General features: G+C 42.8%; 1 pseudogene; it reads left to right on the top strand.

The window, feature by feature from the left end:
• Positions 1–5481: 5481 nt before the first annotated feature.
• LOC125518929 lies at positions 5482–10807 on the top strand (annotated as a pseudogene).
• Positions 10808–11042: the final 235 nt, after the last annotated feature.

Here is an 11042-nt window from a genome sequence, read left to right as displayed (position 1 = left end):
TTGAACTGTTGTTGCAAGGCACTGTAACTTTGTGCATGAGACTCGCCTGGGCGTGGTTGCTGATGGTTCTGCTCTTGGTGTTGGCGTTGTTGGCATCGTGGAGTGTTGTTATTCTGAACATCATTGTGTTGGGGGTAGTGGGCATTAGGTACAGAGGTTTGCTGCTGGTACTGCTTGTGACTTTGGTTGTTCATTGCATAAGGTGAGTGCTGGCTGCTATTTGAACCGCTGTTATTCTGAGCACCACGAGGTCGGTAGAAGTGGTTTTTGAGACTAGGAACTCGTTGGTGGTAGTGTTGGGACAAAGGAGTTGCTGGCAAACTTTGGGACAAGATGGTTTGAGTTAAACCTATAGAGTATGACGTATCAAAACCTGTGAGAGGTGGCTACCGCCTAACATTGATCCTGATCTGCTGGGTATAGGTGGCTCTGGATAGTTAGAAAGTGAATATCTTGCTGACGAGCTTGAATTCTTGGCCAAGTGCGAGACTGTATCAAGTTGGCATTGTTGGGATGCTACTTGGTTATGAAAGGTTTGCTTCTTCTTTTCTTCAATGACTCTGTCAAGTTGTTCATAGATAGATGGGTCGGACCATATTTCATCATCATCAATGAATCCACAATCAAGGAGGGCTCTTCAGTTGTCAGCATGTAGAGACTGATTGGTTGCAGTTTCTGTTGAATTATGAGGAGGCTCTAGTATCCTAACTCTTTTCATAGGAGGCGTCGTACTCTCTTTTCCTGGATCTTCTGACTGCTGTAAGGACCTCTTGTGAGCTGCCATTTGTGCTTCTGGTTCTGGCGGATCTGCGCTTGTGGTAATAGGGACGCTGTCTATGGGATCAATACATGGTTGCTTAGTACATTGTTCATGTTCTTTTGCAATGTTATTGTCTTCCGCATTGATATATGCGGCAGCAACCAATGGAGCATCACTAGTGGATGGATTTGCTTTTCCCGTGTCCAGTACTGAGCCAGAACCGCTGGCAGAATCACTGGGAACTTCTACTGTAGGAGCAAGGGAGGAAGTAGCTCTTGTGCGTTCTGTTTCAGCAATGTTCTTCTCATCACTCAAAGTTGAAACAAGATGGACCTTAGCTTCTGGCAGCGAAGAAGAACGTTGTCCAGTGACATTTTTTAACTTTTGTGCAGGTTGGGATACAATGACGCTCTTTGTGTTGGTTGAAGAGTTGTTGTGAGCGCTATCAGAACCACTAGACTGTGCAGTAGTTGGTGACATTTTCCCAATGTGATAAACAGCTGCTCCAAGTGTATCGGTTGAGATTGGACCAGTCAGTAATTGTTTGTGAACCGCAAAGGGCGAGGTTGATGTTTCTGTTGCAGTAGGTTTTGTTGTTTCCTCCAAAAGTTTTTCCATTGGGTTTGTTAGAGAGTTGTGGTCTGCAGATCTTCCAGCAGAATTTTGGGTTTTAGTCGGTACCAAACACTCAGACTAATTTTCACCTATCATTATAATTGCCCCGCTCTCCAGCATCTCAGATGTTGGCATGAAGGGCTCATGAACCGACAAGCCATCAAGGCAGCTGTGCAGATGGTTATGCACTTTGTCCAGATGAATCTTGGCTTGTTCATCAATGTCCTCTTTGTTGCGGTCGATCTCGTTCACCTCCAGTAGCAACTTAATCTGAGTTGATGATTTTAGGCATGAAGATAGATAAATTTGGGACTGCTGTTTATCGTATGGATTCTGGGAGTCTGGGTCAGGGGTATCGCAACAACCCTTTAACTTTTCCAGGGAGTATGATGTGGCGTGAAGGACACTGGTCGAGCCACTACTGGAAGAACTTTGACTGATTGTCGTGCTAGAACTTGGAAGCGTAGAATATGTTGAAGGGAGTGATGGAAAAGTTTCTTTTTCATTTGAGTTGTCCTGTTGCAAGTTACAATAAACGCCCCGGTCGCAGGTCTTGGTTTCTTTTGCACTAAGATCCCTACCAAGTGAAAGGAGCTTCTCCAATATCTGCTCGAGAACTGGTTGAAACCGCGAGAAAAGTTCTGTGTACATTTCATTGATAACTTTGGCAATTTTCACCTTGGCCTAGAATTGAAAAAAATATCAGAAATTTTTAATACCAAAAATGAAACAAAGTTATTAATACTGAAAATGAAAAGTATCTTGTGACCTACTGTACGTTTTGTCAAGAATCACAGAAAAGGCATGGAATAATGTGCGCAGAGTCACAGATGATGTTTTGCGGGAAGCGCGGCTAACAAAGTCCATGAATCATGGTCAACACATTCCTTGAAAGAGCACACCCGACGTACTGTACGAAGCATGGTTGACCTATTGCCGCAGGGAAGCAGTGTTATATTTAACACAAAAGTACAGCTAACGTCCTATAGTAAGTACTTCTAGTTTTAACACAAAAGCACAGCTAATGTACTATATGAAGCACTTCTATATTTAACACAAAAGCATAGCTAACATGCTATAGGAAGCACTTCTAGTTTTAACACAAAAGAACATCTAACGTACTATGGGAAGCACTTCTAGTTTTAACACAAAAGCACAGCTAACGTCCTATAGGAAGCCCTTCTAGTTTTAATACAAAAGCTTAGCTAATGTCCTATAGGAAGCACTTCTAGTTTATCACAAAAGCACAACTAATGTACTATGGGAAGCACTTCTAGTTTTAACACAAAAGCACATGTAACGTACTATGGGAAGCACTTCTAGTTTTAACACAAAAGCACAGCTAACGTCCTATAGGAAGCACTTTTAGTTTTAACACAAAAGCACAGATAACGGACTATAGGAAGCACTTCTATATTTAACACAAAGGCACACAAAACGTACTATAGGAAGCACTTCTAGTTTTAACACAAAAGCACAACAAACGTACTATAGGAAGCACTTCTAGTTTTAACACAAAAGCACAATAAACGTACTATAGGAAACTGTCAGGATGAACACTCGTAACCTACTTTGTGAAGTATTTGTAACCCGCCGTAGTGAAGTGGAGGTTTAAAGCATCATGGCAACACACATTAGCTAATGCAGGGAGGACATTGTATTTGTTTCGTGAAAACTTAGGGAACATCATTTCAAACATAAAATCAAGTGCAGAAGCTGGAAATCACTTACGGAAGAAAGTTTTTCTTGAGGCACAAATTCTTCTATGTAGGCCTCTAGTCTAGGACTCATTTGGAAAAATGGCGCCTGAAAGCCAGGCGGTGGTTGGAAAGGCGTGCGCCTAATGTCTTTCAGCTGGCATGAGGAAGGAAACAATTACAATCATGTCAAATTTATACATGGTAGCTAAGTCATTATGTTGAGTCGAAAACTTCGCCAAAGGAAAATGATGAAAAGTTGACTCACCGTGTGTTTTCCAAAAATTATGTCCTCTGTTGACAGGCTGTCTACGTTAGCATAATTCTTAATGGCCTTTGTGTCCCACATGACAAGTCTTGCATGAGTGTCAGGTTCCAGGTCCATAATCTTCGTATCCAGGTACTCAAAATACGTTATCTACAAGGGGGGGAGAGGTAAAAATGAATCATGTTCTTGTAGTTGCTTGTGGGTATAAAGAAATGTACAAGTTAGTGAATGAACCACTAGAATCAGGAGGCAGCCACACAGGGCGCCTGCGAATCCTTTGTCCTTGAAGGTCCGGAGTGATGCCACCAGTTTCTCTGTGACAGCATTGGACCAATCATATGATGATATGTTACTTGCTGGTCCTTCCAGAGCGGCTAAGTAGTCGGGGCTAACACAATGATATGTTGTTGGTAGAAATACTGTTGTTGCAAACACCACGAACACCCGTTGAAACACTTCTCCTGTCAGCTCCGGGGTTATGAGATCAGTTAACTCTCTGATGTTTGGAGCGTGCCCAGCACACCGAGTTTCAGACTTAACCTGACATCTGAAAGCTTTTGAGCATTTTCTAGGGATAATCTGCCCGCCCAGTGGAATTCCTAAGATCCGGTGCATGGTGTATGAGTTGATAAGGAATATGTATCCTCTAGGCAGTATGAAACACATGGAAGGGCAATCAAAATAGCGAACAAGCCAGCGAACGAAACACCTTGGAAGCTCGCGACAGCATAGATCTAGAAGGTATCCAAAACCAATATCTCTAGCAAGCTGCTTCTGTGGTTTTGTTAGCTTCTCACAGACAGTAATGAATTTCTGGAAGCTAAGTTTTGTGCTGAACTCTTCTTCATATTCACCCATTGTAACAGGTCCATGGACAAAGATAAGGAATGACCTTTAACAAATGTATTGTTGAACCACATGCTTTTCTGGGAGAAGCTTACATATAAACGCCGAGTCAGCAAAATAGAGACAAATATTTAAGCTGTGATTAAAAATGCAGATAGAATGAGAGGCATTGATTTCCAAAGAAATTTCATCGACACACGCGAGATGAATGATAAAAAACACCTACTTCGAGGCAGCAAGCTGCTTCTTTGTCATGTACTCCTCAACAAGCTTTTTGTGCGCTACACGTTTTAACTCGATCCTTAGTCTCTCTGTCTCTAGGTGGTCATGAACCATGAAATCTTGGGTGACAATCTCTGTGGCATCGACAGACTGAGACTGAGTCTCCGACAGCTGTGGGGTGGAGTCCATCTCATCAAACTCTACATAAGAGGTCATGAGACATCATCGTTACCAGGTCAGCTATGTAAGATAGTTGTTAGCAGTCCATGTGAGACCATCATCAATAGCTTGGTTAGCTAAGACGGATTCTAACTCTGAGTTAGTAACTGCTTTGCAAAAATGAATGTAAGTCCTTTGGATACCCGCTATAGATTGCGGATCTATATAATCATTTGACCTGTGACCTCATGTTAGGGATTAGGATAGTGAATTTTGACTGCAATTTCATTGACCTCTACAACTAATATAATCTGTGGTCACGAGAGTGCTTAAGTTTTGCATGGCTGGAGATATAAATCAACTTAGCAAAACCACGGCGCAAGCATGCAGTTGGCATGATTAAAGTGAGGTCAGTTGAGTCCTAATTTTAAATCCATAACCCTTCTCCCATTAAGACGGCGCAACAGTTTGAGCACGGACCAGCTGAAGATAATTAGATCCGGAACCGATATTTAAATCGCACCCCACCTATTGTGTTGCGCACATGCGGGGTGTACGCAGCCCACAGAATTGCTAGCACCGGTAATTTTTTTGTTCAAACATTGAATCGGTGGCATAATGATGGTGAGGAAGCAATGGATTACCTGAACAGGAGATCCACGGCAAGTGAGATGAGGGAGACCGATAATTTTTCAGTGACGAGCGAGCTCTGTGGAGGGATCAGGACGAGACTGTAAGTTTTCCTTTGGAGAGCTAGAATATGCTTTGCCTGTCGCCACCGATGCTAGATGGAGAGAGATCTGGAACTCATCTGCGAACGACCCCACAAGTTAGTTAAATACTTAGAGGAACTATATGAGAGCCCACATGTTAGTACGACTATGAAGTCCACCTACCACATCTTCTCACGCGAGATGGAGGTACTCCTCCTAGGACTCAATACGATCGACCCCACAAGTTAGTGAGGGACTTAGGGGAAATAGTAATTGAGAGCCCACTTGTCAGTTCGACGGTCAAGTGAAGTCGACCTACCACATCTCGTCACACCGAAAAACATGTGCATCTCTCATGCGTCAACTTACCCAACCTACCAGGTGAGTCTTTTCTTGCACGCAAAAAATCAAAGCAGGCTCTTTCATTCTCTCTCCTTCTCTCCCTCTCCCTCTCTCTCTTCTCTCTCTCTGAGATTCAAAATTATCCAAGGAGATTGCTGACAGACTGCAGGGCAGTAGATCCCCCCACAAATTCGAAAGGTGTGACTTTCGAACAATCAGCGCATAAGATTCGACAATCAAAGATTAGTAAAAAAATCCTGATACACAAGATTCAATTTGAGCGATGCTGGTTTTGGGTCTATGTCGAAACGTCACTTCATTATATCTTTGTTGTCATGCTACATGCTGGATGGTTTTTCAGTTTCCGAGTCCTTCTTTTCCGGCGGTAGGTAGTGTGGTTCTTAATTCAACATTGCGCTTCTGTTGAAAAGTATTACGATGTTACTGCCTAAGTTGGTCCTTAGGAAGCTGCATACAGAAATTCTGTTCGCTAGCTGTTACTTCTTAGAATCACTGTGATGGTGCTGATGAAATATCCGAGGTTGGAATGCATAGTACAGAACTACTTGGGTGTACGATGTTGATGAATTCGTTGTGGTCGGGATTCATGGTTATCTTTGTGTTATGTGTTGCACAAGCAAACTAGCATCAGAGGACCTCACTTTGGTTGAGGTTGTAGTTTAATTAAAAATTAATATATGTATATATTTATATATCTCATTTATATAGAACTAAAATATATAGCTATTGTGTGGTAAGTGTGAAAGGTTAGTAAGAATGATTGAGATCGACTTGGAAAAGTTTCAACACTGAGGCTGCAGGTGTGTAACCTTTATTTTTATTACGTCTATTTTTTCGGCAGATGTTCAGGACTGCATCATCTGATCAGGACAATAGGAGTGGTCGATCTTTGAACGATATTGGCAAGGATTATGGGAGGAAGGTAATAGTAAGTCAGTTGAACATTAGCATTTGTGGTTATTTGGTCTTTCATTTCTGGAACGTTTGCTGTCAAGGTGCCACCACTGAGCACCAAAGAGTAGATCATTAACAAAAAAATGATTAATATCTCCTAGATGAATGTTGTAATATCTGTTTATCCTGTGCATCTACTCTACAGTTGAGTATCGAGAGGTGGAAGAGAAAAATTAGTACAAAACGAGAAGAAGATCAAGGATGCAGATGCCGTCCAACAGGCACACTGCAGGCTAGAATAATTGGAGTCAAGAGCGGGATGCAAGTTCTTGGCAAACGTCCCAACCAGGAGCATGGTGTTCAACAGACACCTGCGAAGAGGAGTATTGTAAGCATCAGAGACTCAACTAAGTAGACTATGTAGGTAACGGTGAAAACTTGAAACGCTGATTTTGAACGTTGGTAGAAGTTTTACGTGCTAATTCTTTGTTATACTCGCATGTTCCTATAATTATTTTTTTGTTTCAAGACACATATGTCCACAAAGGCGCGGAGCGGGCGCTGTGACGACCCAACATTTGAAGGCAGTCATAATGAAGAGATACAAGGTAACAAAATTTCCTTTGATGCAAGCAGAAGGATGATTGGCAACAAAAGAATTGGTGTTCAAGGATTCAGTACGGTTTGCACAAACAAGAAGAGCCCAACGACAAAATCAAACATAGGAGGAATAAACCTTACAGTACAACAGCACCAGAAAGCAATACAGATGACAGCAAATACGAACGCGCAACAACATTTAAAGCAAATGTATATTTTTTGTGAGCTATTTTTTCTTTGTTTTTGCCCGGTATATTTAAATTATAGTATCTTGCACATGCAAGTGTATGAGCAAGGAAGCAAGTATCACGGTAGTCCACGGTTCAATGAAAACATAAGGCATGGGCCTTTGAAAGGATCTCTTGTGGCGTTCAACATGAGGGGTCCTTCCAAAGGATCTCTAATGGCATTCAGAATCGTCAGCGAAATCACCAATGCACGGAGGTTGTCGCCAATTTTCCTGGACAAGAGAGGCATGGGAAAACAAAGGTGATGTCGGAACTATGCTTTTTCAGTTCAACACACAGAGAGTTTTATGGAAGGGCAGGGTAAAGTGCAAAATAGGGGACGGCTGTCCGTCTGGTATGGATGTATGTGCAGTTGTTCTCCTATATAGGATGCTACAAGAAGCACTATTGTTGTGCCTCTCTTGTTGTATGGTGCAAACAGAAGCACAACCGTGCCTCTGGTCCAGATGTATGTGTAGCATAGTCACATCCATGCTGCTGGGTATAATTTGAACAGTGCCTCTGGTATACCACTTATACTTGGTGAAAAGGCACGGGTCTCATTTTGGTATACCAGACGAGCCCTGATAAATCATATAAATCTTTTGTTTAGAAATTAAAAAAATGCATATGCTGCTCTAGACATCTAATTTTGTTTCATGCCATGGTTCAGGACTTGGCGGAGGGGATAACAGATGAGGCAAAGAAATATCATAGTCCTCCATCCATCATGAAGGGAACACAACGTTCACAGCAACAAGTAGTGTACAACGGTAGCACAGATTGCATGGTAGAAGCAGCACACTCTCTTGGATGCATGAGTGCCGGAGAAATAGGGAGGAGCATTCCACAATGTGACAGTGGAGAAGCAGAATCATTTATGGATTTGACCGTGCCATGCAGAAACGACGCTGCTGCATGTGACAAACAACAAAGCAGCAACAACTCCGTTGTAAGTGGACATGTGGCTGGCGATGAAACTGATGTCATCAGAAGTGAATGCGATTAGACAAATGAAGACACGGTAGACAGAATCATCATGGCACCGCCGACGATTGTAGAGAAAGAAATGGATGACATGTTCAAAGAAGGCATATACCCGACGATTCAGGAGGTCACCGAAGCACTAGAACCAGAGGGTGGTATGGTATTCGGATCATTGGATGAGTGCTTTTTCTTTTTCTGCAGATATGCAAGAAGGGTCGGCTTTGCTACTAAGCGATCAACGAGCAGAAGATTGACATATGATGGGCAGCTTGATAAGCAGGTGTTCCAGTGCACCAAGGAAGGGCAGAATAAGACAATTGAGAGACATGTTAAGGAAAGAAGGAGCAACTGCTTGATCCGTACAAGATGCCCGGTCCAAATAACAGCCAAGAGGGATATAGATAGGAGGAAATGGTATCTGAAGAACATGCGCCTAGAGAACAACCACCAACTTCACCCATCTGATTGGATGCTGAAGTTCATGAGATGCTATAAGAAGATGACACCTCAGGAGAAATTCTTTATACAAGTGTTCCAGAAGGCGAGGTTAGAACCAAGGAAGGTTATGCAGATTTTTACTACCATGGGGAAACCGAGGCGAGAAATTATGTTCGACACGATTGATATAACCAACATTGCATGCCGAGACAGGGCTGGAGAGCGCGGTACTGACATTGAGGACACCATGAAACTGTTTGCCGATATGCAGAGGCAGAGTCTGGGATTCCACCATGTGGAAGAGATAGAGAACAATGTAGTGCGGAGCCTGTTCTGGACAGACTCCTTGTGCAAGATGAATTATGAGCTATATGGAGATTTCGTGTCTTTTGACACGACATTCTCTAACAATATATATGGCTTGCCATTTGCACCAATTATAGGTGTCGACAACCATGGGTCGACCATCCTGTTTGCAGTAGGCCTTTTGAAGGATGAGAAAATAGGGTCATTCAAGTGGCTCCTAAGCACGTTTGTCGAGGCAATGGGAGGAAAATAGCCGAAATACATAATAAGAGACCAGGACCAAGCGATGAAGATTGCAATAAAGGAAGCTCTTCCAAGAACGAGGCACAGGTTCTGCTGGTGGCATAGTAGGAAGAACATGAAGGAAAATAACGCAGTAGTGTTTGTGCAGCACCCAGGGATGTCTGGTGATTTATTTACGAATCGTGAAAAACTCACTAGATCAATACGAGTTTGAGTGTTCCTAGAAAGCAGCAATTTTTGTGCACAAGGCGGAAGGCAACAAACACCTAAACATGGTATGGGAACTCCGAAATTTCTAGGTGCCGGCCTACTTCAAGGACTACTTCTATCCTATCTCATCAACAACCACTCCCAGAGAGAGCACAAATTCAATGTGGAAGAATTACGTCGACCATAAGGACACTATAAAAAGGTTTGTTGGTGCGTATCACATGATTCAGCAAAATTGCCTCGTGACGCTTGACAAGAAAAGACACCGAACTGTCGAGAAGATGCCTTCACTAGAGACAGGTTTTCCGATTGAGAGACAAGCAAGTGAAGTATACACGAATGAAATTTTTAGGAAATTCCAGCTGGAGCTACGGAACCGAACATACTACAAGTGCTCTGACCTGGCAAAGGGGAGGCTGTATTTTTTAAAAAGGATTGTTGAGCATGGAACAAGAGAGTGGAAACCATATTTGGGCGAGGAATTTGACAGGTCTGAGTTCAGGGTAGATGTGGATGAGCAAAAGGAAATATACAGTTGCAGCTACAAGAAATGAGTAGGGATGGCATTCAGTGCTGCCATGTGCTTAAGGTGATGGACCAAACATGCATGATCGATCAACTTCCAAAATCCTTCATCATCCCCAAATGGACCAGGAATCTATCAGAGAGTCTGAAAGTTCTGTCTACAAGTCAAGGTGATAGCATACCGCACAAGATGATGAAACTATGAGATTTGGCCTCTCTTACGCTGAGTTGTTGGATATCTATTCAAATGCTTGCAGAGAAGAGAAGGCATATAGTGTGCTGCATGAGTGTACGCTAGATATGAAAATAAAAGTCATGGCGGCACTTTCTGAGGAACCGGACACAGGATTCTTGCCGAAACTCTCGAGAACCCTCCCATGAGTGTCTCAAAGGGCACGAAAAAAGGAGATCGAATCAAAGCTGGTTCTGAGAAGAAAGGAAAAGGCAACAAAGCCGCATCCAAGTGCAGTCATTGTGGAGTAAAGGGTCACAGGAAAACAAACTGCCCGGGAAACCCAGAAGTCCAGGAGAGGATGAGGATTGAAGAGGAGAAGAGGAAATCGCAGCAGGAGAAGAGGGCAAGGTCAATGAAATGGTCGACAACACCATCGAGGACATCAAACGGCTCAGGAGAATGCACTCCAAGCCCAGGAGGAAGACGTCAGACGCCAGCAACTCCAACGATCCCACTGACAACAGGAAGCATTTACCAAAGTCTTGCATCTACGCCATAATCGAACATCACACAAGCCAAGCACACAGAATGCGCGTAGGGAAGCCCGGGACAAGGCACGGAATCTGCGCAATCCATTTCCATAAAGGAAATATCTGAGTGGAGACTTTTTGGTACCGGAGAACAGTACGAATAGAAAAATTAAAAGGTAATAATGTAGTTTAAATAGGACGTAAGCAAAAAACAGTGATGACCGCAATCTTTCGCTTTGTTTTTATGTATGTATATTAATTTTA

The sequence above is a fragment of the Triticum urartu genome, chromosome 7 (genome assembly GCF_003073215.2).
Source record: "Triticum urartu cultivar G1812 chromosome 7, Tu2.1, whole genome shotgun sequence".
Lineage (NCBI taxonomy): Eukaryota > Viridiplantae > Streptophyta > Magnoliopsida > Poales > Poaceae > Triticum > Triticum urartu.
Note: the sequence above shows the minus strand (reverse complement) of the source record. Positions and strands in the feature narration are given on the sequence as shown.